This window comes from Neofelis nebulosa, chromosome 8, assembly GCF_028018385.1.
Source record: "Neofelis nebulosa isolate mNeoNeb1 chromosome 8, mNeoNeb1.pri, whole genome shotgun sequence".
NCBI classification, from domain to species: domain Eukaryota; kingdom Metazoa; phylum Chordata; class Mammalia; order Carnivora; family Felidae; genus Neofelis; species Neofelis nebulosa.
In genome coordinates this window covers 1,189,334-1,206,804 of record NC_080789.1, presented here as the reverse complement: position 1 = coordinate 1,206,804, position 17,471 = coordinate 1,189,334, and positions in this window count along the sequence as shown.

Genomic DNA, 17,471 nt, shown 5'->3' with positions numbered 1-17,471 from the left:
CAGGGCAGAATTTACCGCCATAACCGGTAAGTGTGCGGTTCAGGGGCACCAAGCCCATTCACGTGGTTGTGCAGCCATCACCCCATGCGTCCCAGAACTTTTCCATTTCCCTATAGTGACACCCAGTGAACTCTCACCCCCGTCTGCCTCCCCAGCCCCTGGAGCCCCCGTTCTGCCTTCTGTCTGTGGATCTGACTCCTCCAGGGACCCCATGTGAAATGGGTCCACGCGGGATCCGTCCTCGTGTACCGGCTTCCTCCACCGAGCAGCGTCCTCAAGGCTCATCCGTGGGGCAGTATCTGTCCGGGTCCCCGCATTCAGTCTTTTGGGCATATACCCACACACCCTGGGTCACGTGGTGATTCTGCGTTTAGTGTTTTGGGGAACCGCGTGCTGTTTTCCACTGAGACCCCACCAGCAGCGCACGAGGGTTCCCGCATCTCACGCCCTCACCTCAGGATGCACTTGTCACATCCTGGGGCGACCGTCGGAGCGGAAGTGAAGCTGTGTCGCTCGTGGCTTTGATCTGCTTTCCTGTAAGGATTACGTCTTCTTTGGAGAAATCGCCATTCAAATATTTTCCCCTTTTCAAATCAGCTTGTTTGGTTGTTTTTGACTTGTAGGAGTTCTTTATATATTCTGGATGTTAAGCCCTCATCAGATACACGATTTGCAAATCTCTCACATTCCGTGGGTTGCCTGCACACTCTGTTGACAGTTGTGCATGTCCTCTGATGCACAAAGAACATTATTTGTTTACGTCTCGACAAAGCCCGGCGTACGTATTTTCCACTTTTATTGCCTGTGCTTTTGGTGTCATAACCAAGAAATCGTCGCCAGCCCAACGTTGTGAAGCTTTCCCCCAGGTTTTCTCCTCCGCGTTTTATGGCTTAAGCTCTGATGTTGAGGTCTGGGTCCACTGTGAGGGCATCTTCACGTGCAGCGTCGGGTGAGAGTCCGGCTTCCCTGCTCTGCACGCGGACCCTCCCGTTTCCCCGGCACCGTCTGGTGGAGACTGTCCTTTCCCCATCGAACGTCTTGGCAAAGATTACGTGGCCACAGACGTGCGGGTGTGTTTCTGGGACTTTGATTCTGGTCCATCAGTCCACACCCTGCCTTCACGCCAGCACCGCGGTTTGATGACCTGTGTGTGTGTGCGTGTGCACGTGTGTGTGCGTGTGTGTTTTCTATGTGTGTGTGCCTGTGTGTACGTGTGCATACGTGTTTTCTGTGTGTGCGTGTGTGCATGTTTTCTATGTGTTGTGTGCATGTGTGTGTTCTCTATGTGTTCACGTGTATCTGTGTGTGCATGTGTGTGTGCGTGCGTGTTTTCTATGTGTGTGTGTGTGTGTGTGTGTGCATGTGTGTGTATGGTAAGTTTTGAAATCAGGAAAAGTGAGCCCTCCAACTTTGTTTTTTTTTTTTCAAGATTGCTTCTTTAGGATGGAATTTTCCGTTTCTGCAGAAGGGAAGTGTCACTGGGATTTCCATAGGGATCTCTTTGAACCTGTAGATCACTTCGGGTAGTTCTGACACCCTAACGATAGTAAGCCTTCCAGTCCGTGGGCACAGATGCCTTTCCGTCTATTTGGGTCTCTCACTCCCTCTGCCGTGTCGGTAGCTTTCACGCACAAGCCCTCCACCTCCTTGGTTAAGTTAATTCCCAAGTCTTTACTCTTTCTGATGCGAGCGTCAGTGCAATTGCTGATTTGCTTTTGGATGGTTCGTTATCGGTGTAGACAGAGGCAGCTGATTTTTGTGTGTTAATTTTATCTCCTGTGACTTTGCTAACTTTATTTATTAATTCGAATCAGGTTTTTTTGCGGAATCTTTAGGGTTTTCTACATAAAAGGTCATGTCATCTGCAAACAGAGATAACCTTACTTCTTCTTTGACAGTTGCTCTGGCTAAAAGCCCCAGTACCATGTTGAATGGAAGCAGTGGACGCGGCTGTCCTTGCCACGCTGCTGGTCTTGGGGGCAAGTTCTCGGCCCCTCACCGCTGACTGCGATGTTAGCTGTGGGTTTTTGCGTATATGGCCTTCGTTACGTTGAGAGAGTTTCCTTCTGTTTTTAGTTTGTTGACTGTTTTTATCATGAAAGTGTGTTGAACTTTGGGAAATGCTTTTTCTGTATCAGTTGAGACGATTGTGTGCTTAACGTTTCCTTCATCCTGTTAATCTGTGTGACGTTGGATCGTCAGAGGTGGCTCTCTCCCTGCGTCCCAGGAACAACTCCCACGTGGTCCTGGTGTGGGATCCTTTAATGAGCTGCCGACTCGGTGCTTTGTTGAACCTCCCGTTACATTTTATTTATTTCATTTTATTTTGTTTTGTTTTGTTTTATTTGTTCATTTATTTTGAGAGACAGAGACAGAGCATGAGCAGGGGAGGGTCAGAGAGAAAGGGAGAGAGAGAGAATCCCAAGCAGTCTCCGTGCTGTCAGTGCAGAGCCCAATGCGGGGCTCGAACTCAGGAACTGTGAGATCATGACCTGAGCGGAGATCAGACGCTTAACTGACTGAGCCACCCAGGTGCCCCAAGCTTTCCCTTACATTTTTAAATACATTTGTCTGTTTAGTTTAGTTCCATTCATATTCAGAAATACCAAATACATATTTTTGGATTCCTTTCGTATGTCTTGTGTATCTCTGTGCCTCCGTAAGATATAGATAGTTCCAGTCTGCCCAGGTGCCAGGACAGCACAGACGAGGGTTACCCAGCCCTGTCCGGGCTGAGTATCCCCAGGGTCCAGGGCAGGAGCTGGAGAGAGACCCTCACAGCAGCTCCGACCCCAGTGGGCTTCTCCACCCCCCACACACACACCTGCACCTGCCTCCCCCTCCTCCCTCCACCTGAACGAGACACGGAAACAGGGCTCTCCCCTCACACCCCCAGGACCCTCCTGCTACCTTCCCGCTGGGTCTGTGCATGTGGTCCCCTGGAACCTGTCCTGGCCTCTCTGCCAGCGGGAGCCCCCAGCTGCCACCTGCCCCAGAGTTAACTGCCGGGGTCTGGGATGGGAGACCCGGGGAGTTGAGAGACATTCCTCAGGGCCCCACACCCTAGAGACCCCCCAGGAGACGTCAGATCTGACTGGAACGGAGGCGACCGGACGGACGGGGCGAGGACACCACCCCCTGCCGCGCTATGCCCGAGGGGGCAGAGGGAGGGAAGGGGGAGCCTCGGCATCCGAGGTGAGGACAGAGTGGGGGGCGGCCTCACGCCGGGTGCAGGCGGGTGAGGTGGTGCTCCTGCCAAGGGTGTGCCTCCAGGAAGGTGCTGCCGTCTCCACGGGGGGCGGGGGGGTCACAGCTCTCGGCAGGAAGCCGCAACCCACAAGGAAGGTCTGCTTCTGGAAGGAGCTTGCACATCCCCCCCAAATGACGCTGTGCTGTCCTTGACGTTGGGCGTAACCCATGCTGACCTCGAGCCCCCATAGCGGGGCGGGGGGAGGGGGGGCGTCCTCGTCTCTATCCACAGGTGACAAACGGAAGGGAGACGCCCCCGTGAGGTTCGCTGGCATCTCGCACCCCTGCTCTGCTCTGCTGACCCCGGAGCGGCCGCCCCAGCGACCATCATCAAGTGCTCGGCTTGGGGCCCAGGTGGGCATCTGCCCATTTTCTGTGCGTCCGAAGCTATGTTTGCGTTTGAAAGACCCAGCCTCATTCCTGAGGAAGGTCAGATGAAGTGTCCCGTGGGGACGAGGGGAGACCAGACCTGTGACAAACATGAACAGACGCTGACGTGGAGGGAGGGGCGGCCATGGCCGGGTCCGGGGAGGGCACGGTCAGGTGAGGGTTAGGGCGGAGCCGCGCCCACGGCAGGCCTGGCTCCCGTCTGGGATGCAGTTTTCCTTCCCCCAGGGAAACTGAGGTCTGGCCGTCCACCCCTGACCCCCACTGCAGAGAGATTCACTGCCCTGTAGGACTCGACCCCTGCCCGCCCTCGGCTGGTGACCTCATCGCACAGAATAAATCCGGGTGATTTGCTGAGGGAGCCGAGTGTCTGTGCCAGGGACCCAGAGAAGGAGGTGTCCAACCCTGAGGGCCTCTCGGGAGAGCAGGGCGGACAGAGGCCCCAGCTCGGCATTCTGGCTCCCAGAGCGGGAGGGGCGCCGTCTGAGTCCCCGACCAGCGCCGGGTCCGTCAGCCAAGCGCTCGGGGAGAGGGGGTTGCTGCCCGCAGGAAAAAGGGGTTCTTCTGCAAGGACAGAGGTGGAGACGACGGGGCTCCTGCACAGACCCGGGTTCTCAGGGGCCGGAGGGGCCGGAAGGGGTGTAGGAACTGCGGGGGCTGTCCCTGCCCACCGCCACCAACCCCCAGCCAACCCCCCGGGCTCCTGGCTCCTTCTCACCCAGGCTGGGCACCCACGAGGCTCGAGCCAGCCCAAACAGAGCACCAGCCGGGGGAGCGGAAGAACAAGCAGGGCGTCCTTGAGCACGGGACGGTGGCCCCGGGGGCAAGGGGAGGAGGAAGCTAAGAGTGCTGGGCTTCAGTTCAATGGAAGAAAGCGTTTTCCGGAACGCAGAATTGCTCAGAAACGGACCAGTGTTGGCGCGAAGGGGTGAGCGCCCCGAGCGGGCAGGTGCAGCCACGTCGGATCACAGAGGAGTGTGGGTTTCTGCCTGTAGAACCACACAGACCTCGCGGCGCCCTGCTGGGTGGCCTCGGGGCCCTGTCCGGCCACTGTGTCCTCAGCCCAAAGTCCCGCTAGTGTCCTGAGCAGGTCCTGCCGCCTGGGGGCTGAGTTCCGGCCGCCGTTGCGAGAGCAGCGAGCAGCTGTGTGTCCTACTGGCCCAGCCGCTTATTCATATCCCTTCCCAGACGGAAATACAAGGAAACGTGTTAGCAATTTTGACTTTATTTCACCCAACACAGGATGAGGCTGAATGGGAACCGGTTTCCGAACGAGTGTGGATTACAGACCCGAAAACCAGAGTTCACGTCCAGCTGCAAATACCATTCAGAGGAAATCTCTTGTTTTGTAAAAAGAAGCTGCATGCTGACAAATTCCTTTGCCTGAGATTCTGGAGGGGGTCTAAAGCCCCCAGAGTCCGTGTTCCGCCTGCAAGGAGGAGGTCGCAGCCACCAGGGACAGCCCCACCCCACCCCCAGGCTGCTGACGCCCCCGCCCGCCCCGGGCCGCGGCCGCAGAGCGTGGAGGCCCCGGGGCCCCCACAGCCGGGCAAGCCGCGCCTCCGCCGCTCCCCCCACGCCACCAGCTCAGCCCCCAGCCCCCCTGTCCGGGTCGCCTTTGGCAGGGGGGTGCGGGGGGACCTGCCTGCAGGTGGGTTGCCCGTCGTCAGGTCGCCCACCTGTTGCCTCCCCCACCCGGAGCCCCTCCTCGCAGACCCCTCGCCTGGTGCCCTGCTCCTGCCCCTCTGCCTCCTCCGTCCCAATGGTCCCCTCACACGCCGCCTCCTAGGAGCCTCCCTTGGCAGGCCTGGGCACCGCCACACCCGGTCGCACCCGTTCACCCGCCAGCCCCAACCAGGCATGCTTCCCGTCCGGGGATTGCTGTTATACGTGTCTGCCTCTCCCTCCGCACACGCAGGACAGGGGCCAGCAGAGCCCCAAGAGGACGCTAACCTGGGAAGGCTTCCCGGAGGTGCAGGTCTCAGCATGGAAGTATAAAGATGACACTCACAGTCTGAACTCGGGCTCACACGAGTCATGGGGGTCATGACTCGGAGGCCCACTGGGCCTGTGGGCACACAGGTGGACCGTCCTCCCCACTGGACAGAAGATACCCTGAGGCTCAGTGGGCAATGGGGGCAGTCAGCGGCCAGAACAGATGAGGCGCTGACGCCTGAGAAGAGGAGGGGCTCCCTGCGTCCTGCCTTTCAGCCGACTAAATCAGAGCCCGGGAGCCCCAGGATCTCCCCACTTCCACCCTAGCGAACAGCTGACCCGGCTCCTGTGTCAGCGGTCCTGTCTTCAGAACACGTCAGTGTATGCCCCTAAGTGGAATCGTTTTGAGCATCCCTGTGGAGATCAGGGCTCAGTCAACACTTTCCTGACTACTGAGACAGGAGCACCTTCTCACCAGGAGACCAGACCTCACAGGAGGATACTCAGCATTGAGGCTTCAGCTACAGCTACCTAGCAGGTGCGGGCTGGAGCTCATCTGCCGTCTCTGAGTTGTCCAAAGACAGGAAAATTCAGTTTCCCCACATTCTAAAGATCAAGGGAACATGAGTTTCCAGTGGGGGACAGGGGGAGGCAGGGCAGGGGGTGGCAGGGCTGGGGGGCAAGGCCAGGGTGTCAGCACGGGGGAGACAGAGCCACAGGGCCCAGCTCCCTTCTCCCCACCCCCACCCCAGGGCCTGTAACCACCCTCCCGCCCCCAAACACACTAGACAGGTCTCCACAGCCCTGGCTTCTGTCCTCCAAGTCAAGATGTCCACCCCTCCCCATCCCCTCCATCAGAGCCAGGCAGGCCTGAATCCCCCACCTTGGCCACCTCCAATCCCAGAGGCATCACTGTGGTCAGACACCTTCGGGTCACATCTCTCCTCACTCAGTCCCGGAAGAGTCACTGGGTAAAACACCACCATGGGAGTGTCATACAGGAGAAAACCACCCAGACAGGGGCCCAAATCCCCCTCTTGTCCCAGTGGCCCTTAGTAATGTGGCATGGATGGATGGATGGGGGGGCGGAGTGGATGGATGGATGGATGGATGGTCAGATGGATGGATTGGTGGGTGGCTGGATGGATAGATGGATGGATGGATACACAGATGGGCAAATGGGTGGATGAATGGATGAGTGGATAGATGGATGGATGGACAGATGGATGGATAGACAGATGGATGGATGGACAGATGGATGGATGAATTGGTGGATGGATGGATGGTCAGTCAGATGGATGGATGGATAGATGGTTGGATGAATGGTTGGGTGGCTGGCTGGGTGGATGGATGGATGGATGCACAGATGGGCAAATGGGTGGATGAATGGATGAGTGGATGGATGGATGGATGGATGGATGGATGGATGGATGGATGGATTGGTGGGTGGGTGGATAAATGAATGGATGGATGGATGGATGGATGGATGGATGATGGATGGATGGGTGAATCAAAGAGACAACATTTCACACCAAGGCCTCCTAGGGAATCAGCCACCCTCTTAGTTTTAGGGAACAAGGCCAAAGGAGTTTAGTCCTAACATGTGGCCAGAACTGGACACAGGCAGGCCTGTGCCATGGGCAGGGAAGGGCAGGTGGCAGAAGAACTTGTCAGGGATTCAGAAAACTTGGATCCTCCTCCTACCTCGGCCAATTCTTCCTGACATCCCTTGGCCCCATCTGGCACCAGTTTCCCTGGTTCATGGGCTGGACTGAACCCATCCATCCAGTCATAGCACCCTCGAAGGAGATGTCCCCTGGCTGAGAGGCAAGTGGGCGTAGATCGCCTAAAGCCCAGACGCCTCTACAGCAGTGGAAATGCAGACACCTGGATCCTTCTCCAAACAGCCCTGCGTGGCCTGGTGTGGGTCTGATTTTGTCTTAGGCTCTGGGGTAGGAGGTCAGCATCCCTGCCAAGAGAAAAGAGAACATTCAGTTCATGCATATGCATAACCTCATCGCCAGGCTAATGAAAAGTCCATACACATGTGCACGAGTCAGAGAGACGTGCACCAAGTCTCGGCTTGTGCCCTTCTGTCTTTAAAATTATGGTTAGTAATTAGCAGAGAATTTTGACTTAAAAGAAACAAGAGTCATAAGACATTTAATGGTTTCTAAACTAATTACTAATATGGCCATAAGTGGAAAAGCAACTCCATAAAAATGATAAGTTGGCTCGGGCCCCAGAAAGACCATGTGGCATGGACATGGCCTTCATCTTTGGGACCCAAAAGCTGAATGTCTTCAGATTCGTGCCCTCCTGCCCCTGCCTCCCAGTGGGGTGGATGCAGGAGCTCTTACTGTGGTGAACGGTTTTAGTCTGTCATGCTATTTAACTGCTTTATTGTGATATAATTCACGTCCCGTACAACTCGCCCATCTAAAGTGCACGATCCTAGTGCATCCACTGAGCTGTGCACCCGTCACTACAACCGATCGGAGGTGGACATTTTTATCACCCCAAGAAGAAGAGAGAAATCCTGCTCCCTTCGCCCTCACCCCAACCCTCCACCTGCCCCCAGCCCCGGGCAACCACAAATTCACGCCCATATCCACAGATCTGTCCGTTCTGGCAATTTCCTCTCCATTGAACCACACACCGCATGGCCCTTTGTGACCGACATCTGTCACTCACGTTTGCAAGGTTCACCAGGCTGTCCTGTGGGTCAGTGCTCCAACCCTTTTTACGGCTGAATAATATTCTATTGTTTGGATACATCACGTTTCTTACACCTGGCAGACATCTGATTTTTCGGCTTTTTTGGCTAGGGTGAATCACACCGCTATGAACGTTAATGTGCAAGATTTTGTGTGAGGACATGTTGTCATTTGTCTCTGTAAATACCTAGCAGTGGAATTACCATGCCATCCGATCAGTCTACGTTTAACCAGCGGAACTGCTAGACTTTTTTCCAAAGTGGGTTCCCCACATGCCATTCTGACCAGCAAGGGGGGAGGCTTCCGATGGCTTCACAGCCTTGGCCAGCACTTTTTATCACCTGTCCTTCAGACGGCAGTCATCCTAGTGGGTATGAAACGGTACCTCTTTGTGCTTTTTTTTTTTAAGATTTTGTTTATTTTTTTTAATTTTTTTTATGTTTATCTATTTTGGGGACAGACAGAAACAGAGCATGAGCAGGGGAAGGGCAGAGCGAGACGGAGACACAGAATCCGAAGCAGGCTCCAGGCTCTGAACCGTCAGCACAGAGCCCGATGTGGGGCTCGAACCCACAGACCACAAGATCATGACCTGAGCCAAAGTCTGATGCTTAACTGACTGAGCCACCCAGGTGCTCACTTCTTTGTGCTTTTGATGTGCGTGTCCCTGATGGCTAATGACGTCGAGTGTTTTTTCCTGCACTTGTTGGCCATTTACGTATCTTCGATGGAGAAATGTCTGTTCAGATCCTGCGCTCATTTTTAAATTCATTTACCTTTTTATTACTGAGTTGTAATTGCACGTTCTATAATTTATATATCCTAGATACAAATTGTTATCAGATGTATGATTGGCAAATTTTTTTTCTCATTCTCTGGGCTATTTTTTCATTTTTCTTGATAGTTCCTTTGATGCACAAAAGTTTTTACTTTTGATGAAATCTAACTTACCTATTTTTTCCTTTGCTGCTTATGCTTTTGATGTCATGTTTAAGAAACCATTCACCTAATCCAAGGTCACAAAGACTTATACCTATGTTTCCTTCTAAAAGTTTTATAGTTTGGGGACACCCAGCTGGCTCAATAGGGGGAGCATGTGACCCTTGATCTCGGGGTCACGAGTTCGAGCCCCACTTTGGGTGTAGAGATAACTTCCAAATAAAATTTTTAGATGAAACAAAAGTTTTATAGTTTTGGCTCTTACAATTGGGTCCCCGATTCATTTTGACTCAATTTTTGTATTTGGTGTGAGGTTGGGATCCGAACTTATTCCTTTGAATGTGGAGCTTAAACGTGAGGTTTTGGTCCTGGGTCTCTTTACTCTCTCCCCCTGACCAGCCGTCCGTCCTGTGTCAGCACCAGACTATCTTCACCTTTGCAACTTCCATAGTAAGTTCTGAGACCAGGAAGTGTGAGTCATCCAACTTTGTTCTTCTTTTTCAAGATTGTTTTAGCTATTTAGGGCCCCTTATGTGCCCATACAAAGTTTGGGATGCATTTTTCTATGCACACAAAGAGGTCAGCTTAGATTTCCATCACGTTGGATCTGTAGATCACTGCAGGAAGTATTGCCACATTTAACAGTATTAAATCTCCAGGCCCATAAACATGACTGTCTTTCCATTTATTTAAGATCCAATTTAGGTTGCGTGGATATTTACTTAGATAATTTGGATTATTATTTAGATCTATCTTTAGACTTATTTAGATTCAATTCCTTTCAACAATGTTTTATAGTTTTCAGAGTGTAAGTGTGCATGTCTGTGGTTAAACTTATTCCCGATTCCTTACTTGTTCGTTTTGATGCTCTTGTAGATGGGATTGTTGTCCTTATTTTAGTTGGCTCATTTCGACTAAACAGAAAAGCGATTTATTTTGCTGATCTTGTAACTGGCAACTTGCTGAACTACTTATTAGCTCCACCAGGGTTGAGGGGATCCCTTGGGTTTCACATACACAAGACCACGTCATCCGCAAACGGAGACAGTCTTACCTCTTCCTTTCCAACGCGGATGCCTTGTGTTTCCTTTCCTCACCTAACCCCCCAGGGGCCCTCCAGTGCACAGTGGACGTTCTGTCACTCCTGATCTTAGGGGGAGAGCGGTCAGTCTCCAAGCTTTCAGCGTCCTGCACATTTTTCACAGATGCCCTTGGTCGGGTTGAAGGACTTCCCTTTGTTTGTTAAGTGCATTTATCGTGAAGGGGTTTGAATTTCGTCAACTGTTCTTTCCGCGTCCACAGACACAATCGTGTGTTTTTTTGTCCCTTGTTCTACTGATGGTGCAGATTACATTAATGGATTTTCAGATTGTTTTGTTGTCTGTCCGTTTGTGGTCTTGGCCGGGTTGCTTGGGACGTCCACTTTGGTGTCACACCCAGAGGCTCAGCCTCGGGCTTGGGCAGTCACCCTTGTGAGGATTAGCAGGGCTCCCCTGACCCCTCCACTCCGCTGCCCTCCTCGTCTCCAGTGCCATCACCTGCCAGGCTCCGCTCATCAGCAGCCGGCTGCTCCACTGTGCTGGGAGGGAATTGCCCGGGAATAACTCCAGCACACTCAGGCAGGGCTGGGTTTTGAGGACTCGGAGGACTGTTCTGACCCAGGGGGTCTCGGAGGTGTCTCCTGCTTGGGTCCCGGCCAGGGCGCTCGTTGGCCCAGTGCTTAGCGAGTTGCTGTGGGCCAAGAAGGGCAACTTGGGCTTGAACTTCCTCACTCTGTTTCAAATGAAGTCAGTTCCTCTGGAGACATTTTGGTGCGCTCTCTTCCTGCTGACGGCCTCTCCCGGGTCTGCGTTTCTGAGCCGCTCCTCCGGGCACCGGGCGGGATGGTAGCCTCTGGTCTTCACGGTCAGTTCTCCCGGCGTGGACTCTGTCCTATGAAGCAGCTGGGGCAAGAGTGGTCACACGGCCCAGGCTGGCCAGCCCACCACAGGGGTACAGCCTCCAGATGACGGAGGGACAGGAGGACGCGCGGGGGCGGGGGGACACCCTCCACTGGAGTTGGGAGGGCGAGGGGCTGGCGGGCGGCCCCCGCTGACACACCCTGACCTGTGGCTGGGAGCTGAAAGCGAGCGCCGCCCCCCTCGGCCACATCTGCCCAGAGCAGAACTTCATCACGCTGGTCGGTGGCCGCGAGGAAGGGAGAGGATCTTTACAAGTTTCAGTGAGTTTTCTTGACTACATGTTTCCTCATTTGCTGCATATCCTTCGGACGATTTCCAGAGACTGTAAATGGGCCTTTCTTTGTTTTTATAACTTTGGCAAACTTCGCTTGTTTGCTGGCGGGCACGCTGCGACCCTTGCGCTGACAGCCCAGAAGTGGGATTCTTCTCTCATTTCCTAAAATTCCCCTCTCTAGCCCAGACCACCCACCTACATGCGGCCGCCTCCGGGGGGCCCACTGCTGTCCCCGGGAATGAGCCCGTGACAGCCCCTGACGTGACCCTCTGCCCAAGCTCCCTGTCCTTGGGGGCTCCTCCGTCCGCCAACTGACCGCCTCCTCGGCCCTCAGGCCCGTCCCCAGCCTCTCCTGTCCACCCTTTCCTGCATCCTCCCTGCCCCATGCCAGACCCTCACCACCTCTCCCCTGCCCTGCGGTCACCTCTGCCCAGACGCTCACCACCTCCTCCCCTGCCCTATGGTCATCTCTGCCCAAACCCTCTCCACCTCTCCCCTGCCCTGCGATCACTTCTGTCCAGACTCTCTCCACCTCCCCCCTGCCCTGCGGTCACCTCTGCCCAGACACTCACCACCTCCCCCCCTGCCTTATGGTCATCTCTGCCCAGACCCTCTCCACCTCCCCCTGCCCTGCAGTCACCTCTGCCCAGACCCTCACCACCTCCCCCCTGCCCTATGGTCACCTCTGCCCAGACCCTCTCCACCTCTCCCCTGCCCTGCGGTCACTTCTGTCCAGACCCTCACCACCTCCCCCCTGCCCTATGGTCACCTCTGCCCAGACCCTCTCCACCTCTCCCCTGCCCTGCGGTCACCTCTGCCCAGACGCTCACCACCTCCTCCCCTGCCCTATGGTCATCTCTGCCCAAACCCTCTCCACCTCTCCCCTGCCTTGTGATCACTTCTGTCCAGACTCTCTCCACCTCCCCCCTGCCCTGCAGTCACCTCTGCCCAGACCCTCATCACCTCCCCCCTGCCCTATGGTCACTTCTGTCCAGACCCTCTCCACCTCCCCCCCTGCCCTGCAGTCACCTCTGTCCAGACCCTCTCCACCTCCCCCCCTGCCCTGCAGTCACCTCTGTCCAGACCCTCTCCACCTCCCCCCTGCCCTGAGGTCACCTCTCTCCAACAACCTAACTGTATGCACTCATTGAGGCCACGCTCCCACCCCAGCTGCTCCAAGAGGCCCAGGCAGAGGTGGGGATGCCCGTGTTGATGCCCATGCTGTCCCACGTTGGCCTCTGACCTCTAGGAATGGACCGATCCCATCAAGTGGCAGTTAGCACGTCGTACCTCTGCCCCTTTCTCAGAGCCCCTGGAATCTGTGGGTCTGGATGAACAAGTCAGAACCCCTTTCACACTGGAGGGTCAATGGAGGAGTCCCCATGACGGCAAGAGGGTAGAGGGTGCCCAGAAAATGCCTCGTCCACCTCCAGGTTCGAGTTCCTGGAAACGCTGGATGCGTGCCACATGCCCCTGAAGAGCGGAGCCCTGAGGACGAGCCTCCTGGCTCCGTCAGCCAGGACGGCCGAGACCGGGGCTTTCAGCTCCCCTCAGTAGGTGAGGCGGTAATTCTCATGCCGTAAAATAACACGCTCGTTACCCTGAATGAACACCAAAACAGCATGCTGGGTGGCAAAAAAAAAAAAAGGTGAGAAAGGAATCACACGGTGTGATCCCACTTATGCAAATTTGTGTATCACACAAACAACACTGTATCATCGAGGGTCGCCCCACGAGCAGCGTGGGAGGGACTCACCGCTCCAGAAGGTGTTCCCACGAGGAGGCAGAGACCGGCCTCTGACGCCCGACTCCCTGCAGAGAAGCGGCAAACCAGCCACGCGAATGTGACCAAGTGTTCATACCCGCTCACAGGCGTGGTGGGCATGTGAGTTTCTTTCACATTTTCTCCAGTCTTCTGTATAACTGAAATATTTCATTAGCCTTTTTAAGTAAATATAAGATTAGGAGCGCCTGGTGGCTCAGTCGGTGGAGCATCTGACTTCAGCTCAGATCATGACCTCACAGTTCACGAGTTCAAATGCCCCCTCGGGCTGTGTGCCGACAGCTCAGAGCCTGGAGACTGCTTCGGGTTCTGTGTCTCCCTCTCTCTCTGCCCCTCCCCTGCTCATGCTCTGTCTCTGTCATTCTCAAAAATGAAAACTTTTAAACATTAAAAAAGTATATTGAAAAATAAAAGAAGGAAAAAAATGTAAGATTATTAGTGATAAATTCACACTATGGTGTAAATGACTGGCATCTTTTCCTTTCTACTAGAAGCATTTTGGTTGCAGGGAGAGAGAACACATGAAGCATCCAGAACCCCTGGAAGAATCGGGATCTGTGCTCACCCCCTTCCCCAGGGCTCCCCCCCTTCCCCAGGGCTCACATCCCCTCCCCAGGGCTCACATCCCCTCCCCAGGGCTCACACCCCCTCCCCAGGGCTCACCCCTCTCCCCAAGCCTCACTTCCCCCTCCCCAAGGCTCACCACCCCCTCCTCAGGGCTCATCCCCCCTCCTCAGGGCTCACCCCCCTCCCCAGGGCTCACTTCCCCCTCCCCAGGGCTCACCCCTCTCCCCAGGGCTCCCCCCCTTCCCCAGGGCTCACTTCCCCCTCCCCAAGGCTCACTTCCCCCTCCCCAGGGCTCACATCCCCTCCCCAGGGCTCACACCCCCTCCCCAGGGCTCACCCCTCTCCCCAAGCCTCACTTCCTCCTCCCCAAGGCTCACCACCCCCTCCTCAGGGCTCATCCCCCCTCCTCAGGGCTCACCCCCCTCCCCAGGGCTCACTTCCCCCTCCCCAGGGCTCACCACCCCCAGGACTCACTGTAGTATTTCACAGACATGCCAGACTCCCCTCAACCAAGCTGACATCAGCGGGCACGTGGGCCCCACCCCACCTCTGAGGGCACCCCGCTGCAGTGGGGAGACACGAGTGGCCCGGGGCTGCTATGTGGATGGCAGGGGTCCTCTGGGGTCCGAAGGGAGAAAGCCTTCACTGCAACGGCCACTTACTAAAGACCCGCAGGCTCCCGGCTCCATGTAGGGGGAACCAGACCAGGTCCAGCCCCCTGGGAGCTTCGAGGCCACAGACAAGGGGGCCACCGCGACGGGCTCTGCGCAGGGAGACCAGCGAGCGGAGCCGGGGTGAACTCTGAGAGGCAGCCTGCGTGGGAAGCAGCTGGCCCCTCAAAGAGCCTGAGGAACCGTCCTGGGGGCGGGAGGCCCCGGCAGGAGCAAACACACGAAGGAGACCAGTGGGGCCCACGTGAAGGACAGCAGCAAGGGGACAGAGAGGTGGTGGGCAGGATCAAGGGCGGCCTCGGGGGCTCGGACGTCAGGGCCACAGGGTCAGGGTGCTGGCCGCGAAGTCTCGTTGGGTCCATGCGGAGGGGAGGGTTGGCGTGGCCCCTTGGGCGGCCTGTGGAGGTGGCCTGCAGGGACAGGACAGACGCAGGGAGGTGCCGCGTGTGCGGGAGAGGGGTGGCCCCGGCCTGGGGGGGTGGAGGGGGGGAGGCGGAGGAGACAGGCAGGAGCCGTGTCTGGACGGTGCAGGCGGGGACGCGTGGGGGTCGGCAAAGAAGACCCCGGGTGTCCGGCCTGAGCAGCTGGACAGGTGGGGCAGGTCGCAGGAGGAAGAGAGCCCCGACACAGCCCAAACAAAGCAAGGTCGGCTGAGGCACGGAGCCCGGGCGAGGGAACGGGGAAGGCGGTGGCAAGAGGAGGCGGGTTTGTGTGCGTGGACACGCTTGTGGACACGCTCGCCTTACCTGCTGTGCACAGTGACTACGACCAGGCTCGGGCTGCAGGAGGCTGCCCGGGGGTCTGAGCCTGCAGAGGGCACACGCGCCCTGCCCGGAGGGCAACTAAGGCCCCGGAGGGGAGTGCTGTCTGGTGGAGAGCGGGGAACAGGGGGCCCGCCCTCACCCTGGAGGGGCCCGTGCAAAGCTGGGCCAGAGACCGCCGTGGCCCCCGGGGGGCTCCGAGGTCAGAGGTCAGGTCCTGCCCTTTGCCGGGTGCTCCCCCCGCAGAGCCGGGACGCAGCCAGGGGCCCCTAACTCCCAGCAGGCCCGGGACACACCCAAAGTCACACCTCGGTGAGGGATTCCTGTTGGAGGCCTCCCTGATGAGCTCGTCCAATTTCCCCTGGTCTCCGGGCGAGTGAGCAGGGGTGTGTGACTGGCATAGAGGGTTGAGGGCACAGGGTCACGGTGAGCTCACAGCGCGGCCAAGACGCCTTCCCCGTCCCTCGTTCACACTCTCAGATTCCTCCATTAACCTGCCGGGAAGCGAGGCCCTCCCAGACCCTGGCGCACAGAATCCTGACAGCCGAAGGGGCCCGGGGTCAGCGCGGGAGGTCCCCAGGTGGGGCAGCTGCGCAGAACGGGAGCCTCTCTAGCAAACAGCCCCACCAGCAATGAGTCACTTTCCTGTGTATCCTGAGAAAGCAGGACAAATTGAGGGGCAGGTGTGCGGCATGGGATGGGGACGGAGCAGGGACGGGGCTGGGGGTGGAGGGGGGACCAGAGAGCCTGAGGGTTACCAGTGTGGGGGGGAGAGGACCAGAGGGGGTGGCGGGGGGACCGGAGCGGGGGACCAGAGAGGTGGAGAGGGGAACCCGGGCCGGGGTGGTGGGGGGACCGAGATAGGCTGATTGCAGCCTCCGGGGTCCCCGTGACCCCACCAGGAATTCCTGGATCGCTCCTGACTCCCGGGCTCGCTCCTCAGCCACGGTCCCCGGACAGAGCTTCTCGGGGGGCCACCATGTGGGCGTGTCCACAGCACCTGGGAGGCGCGGGGACCCCCCATGCTCGTAGCTGTGTTCACTGCACACATTCTGTGTCCCAGGCCTTGTGCCGGGGGTGCAGAGGGGGCTTCACTGCGCGGCCTCGCCCCGGAGGCCGCAGTCTGGGGGGAACAAAGGACACGAATCAGCCACCCAAATAGTGACGCCCTCCCCTGATGTGGGCCCCAAGGGCGGGCTTCCTGGGGTGAATGACGATGAGAAGGATCCCGTCCGGTCAGCTCCCCCTCTGGGGACGGGTGCAGGGCAGAGAGGCCGCGAGTGCCCCCAGCCCTGCATCACCCCTCCTCAGGCCCCCCACTCCAGGTTCTGCAGAGACGGGGTCCTCACCCTCCCAGCCTCACACCCTCCGCAGAAGGAGTTTCCCTGACACCGTGATTGACCAGGCCGACCCACCCCCTGCTCCCCCCAACCTGGGTCAAACCCTGTCGCTGGCTGGGGGGTGTCCCCTGGGTCTGCAGCACCCCACTCGCCCTGGGGGCCTAGCACAGAACACCCCCAATGTGGGTGTGAAAAGCCCACGGGGCCCGTGAGACTCAAAAGAGGCAGGAAGAGTGGGGGGCGCCCCCACACCCCCACCTGCACCCTCAGGCCAGAGTCCAAGACCCCCCAGGTTTGCTGCCCTGTCCTTCCCCAAACGGTTAGTCCATAATTGGCATCATTTCAAAGTCCAAGGTCACGTTTCAATTCTGCCCAAGTTATCATTTAGCCTTTTCCTGTTAAACATCTTATACTCCCCACCCCGAACTTGGGATTCGCAGAATCACTTGGTGGGAGGTTTGGGCAAAGCAGCCGAGCAGGGCCGGCGAAGAGCACTCCTGCCACCTGCTGGCCGTGCGGGAGCCGCTGCCGGGCCAGGGGCTCAGCGGACCCTGCAGACCCGGGGGAGGTGGGGGCGTCCCCAGGGCGGGGGCGGGTGGGGGGGGGGCGGCAGGCTCGAAGAACCCACACCCAGCTTCTCAGACGCCGCAGTAAACGCCCACTGCTCGCGACACTCCCCAGGGACCTGGGGGACCCCAGCCGGCCGCCCACCCCACCCTGGGCCTCTTCCCACGACGCCTGAGCCTGGGGGGCACCGAGCCAATCGGGGAGAGCAGGCCCTCGGGACAGGGTGTGCGAGACAAAGCCCCTGGGAGCCTGGGGGGCGTCGGGCAAAGGGGCCGGAAGGAGAGGGTCTTGGAGCCGCGGCACCTCTGTCCCCGAAGCCG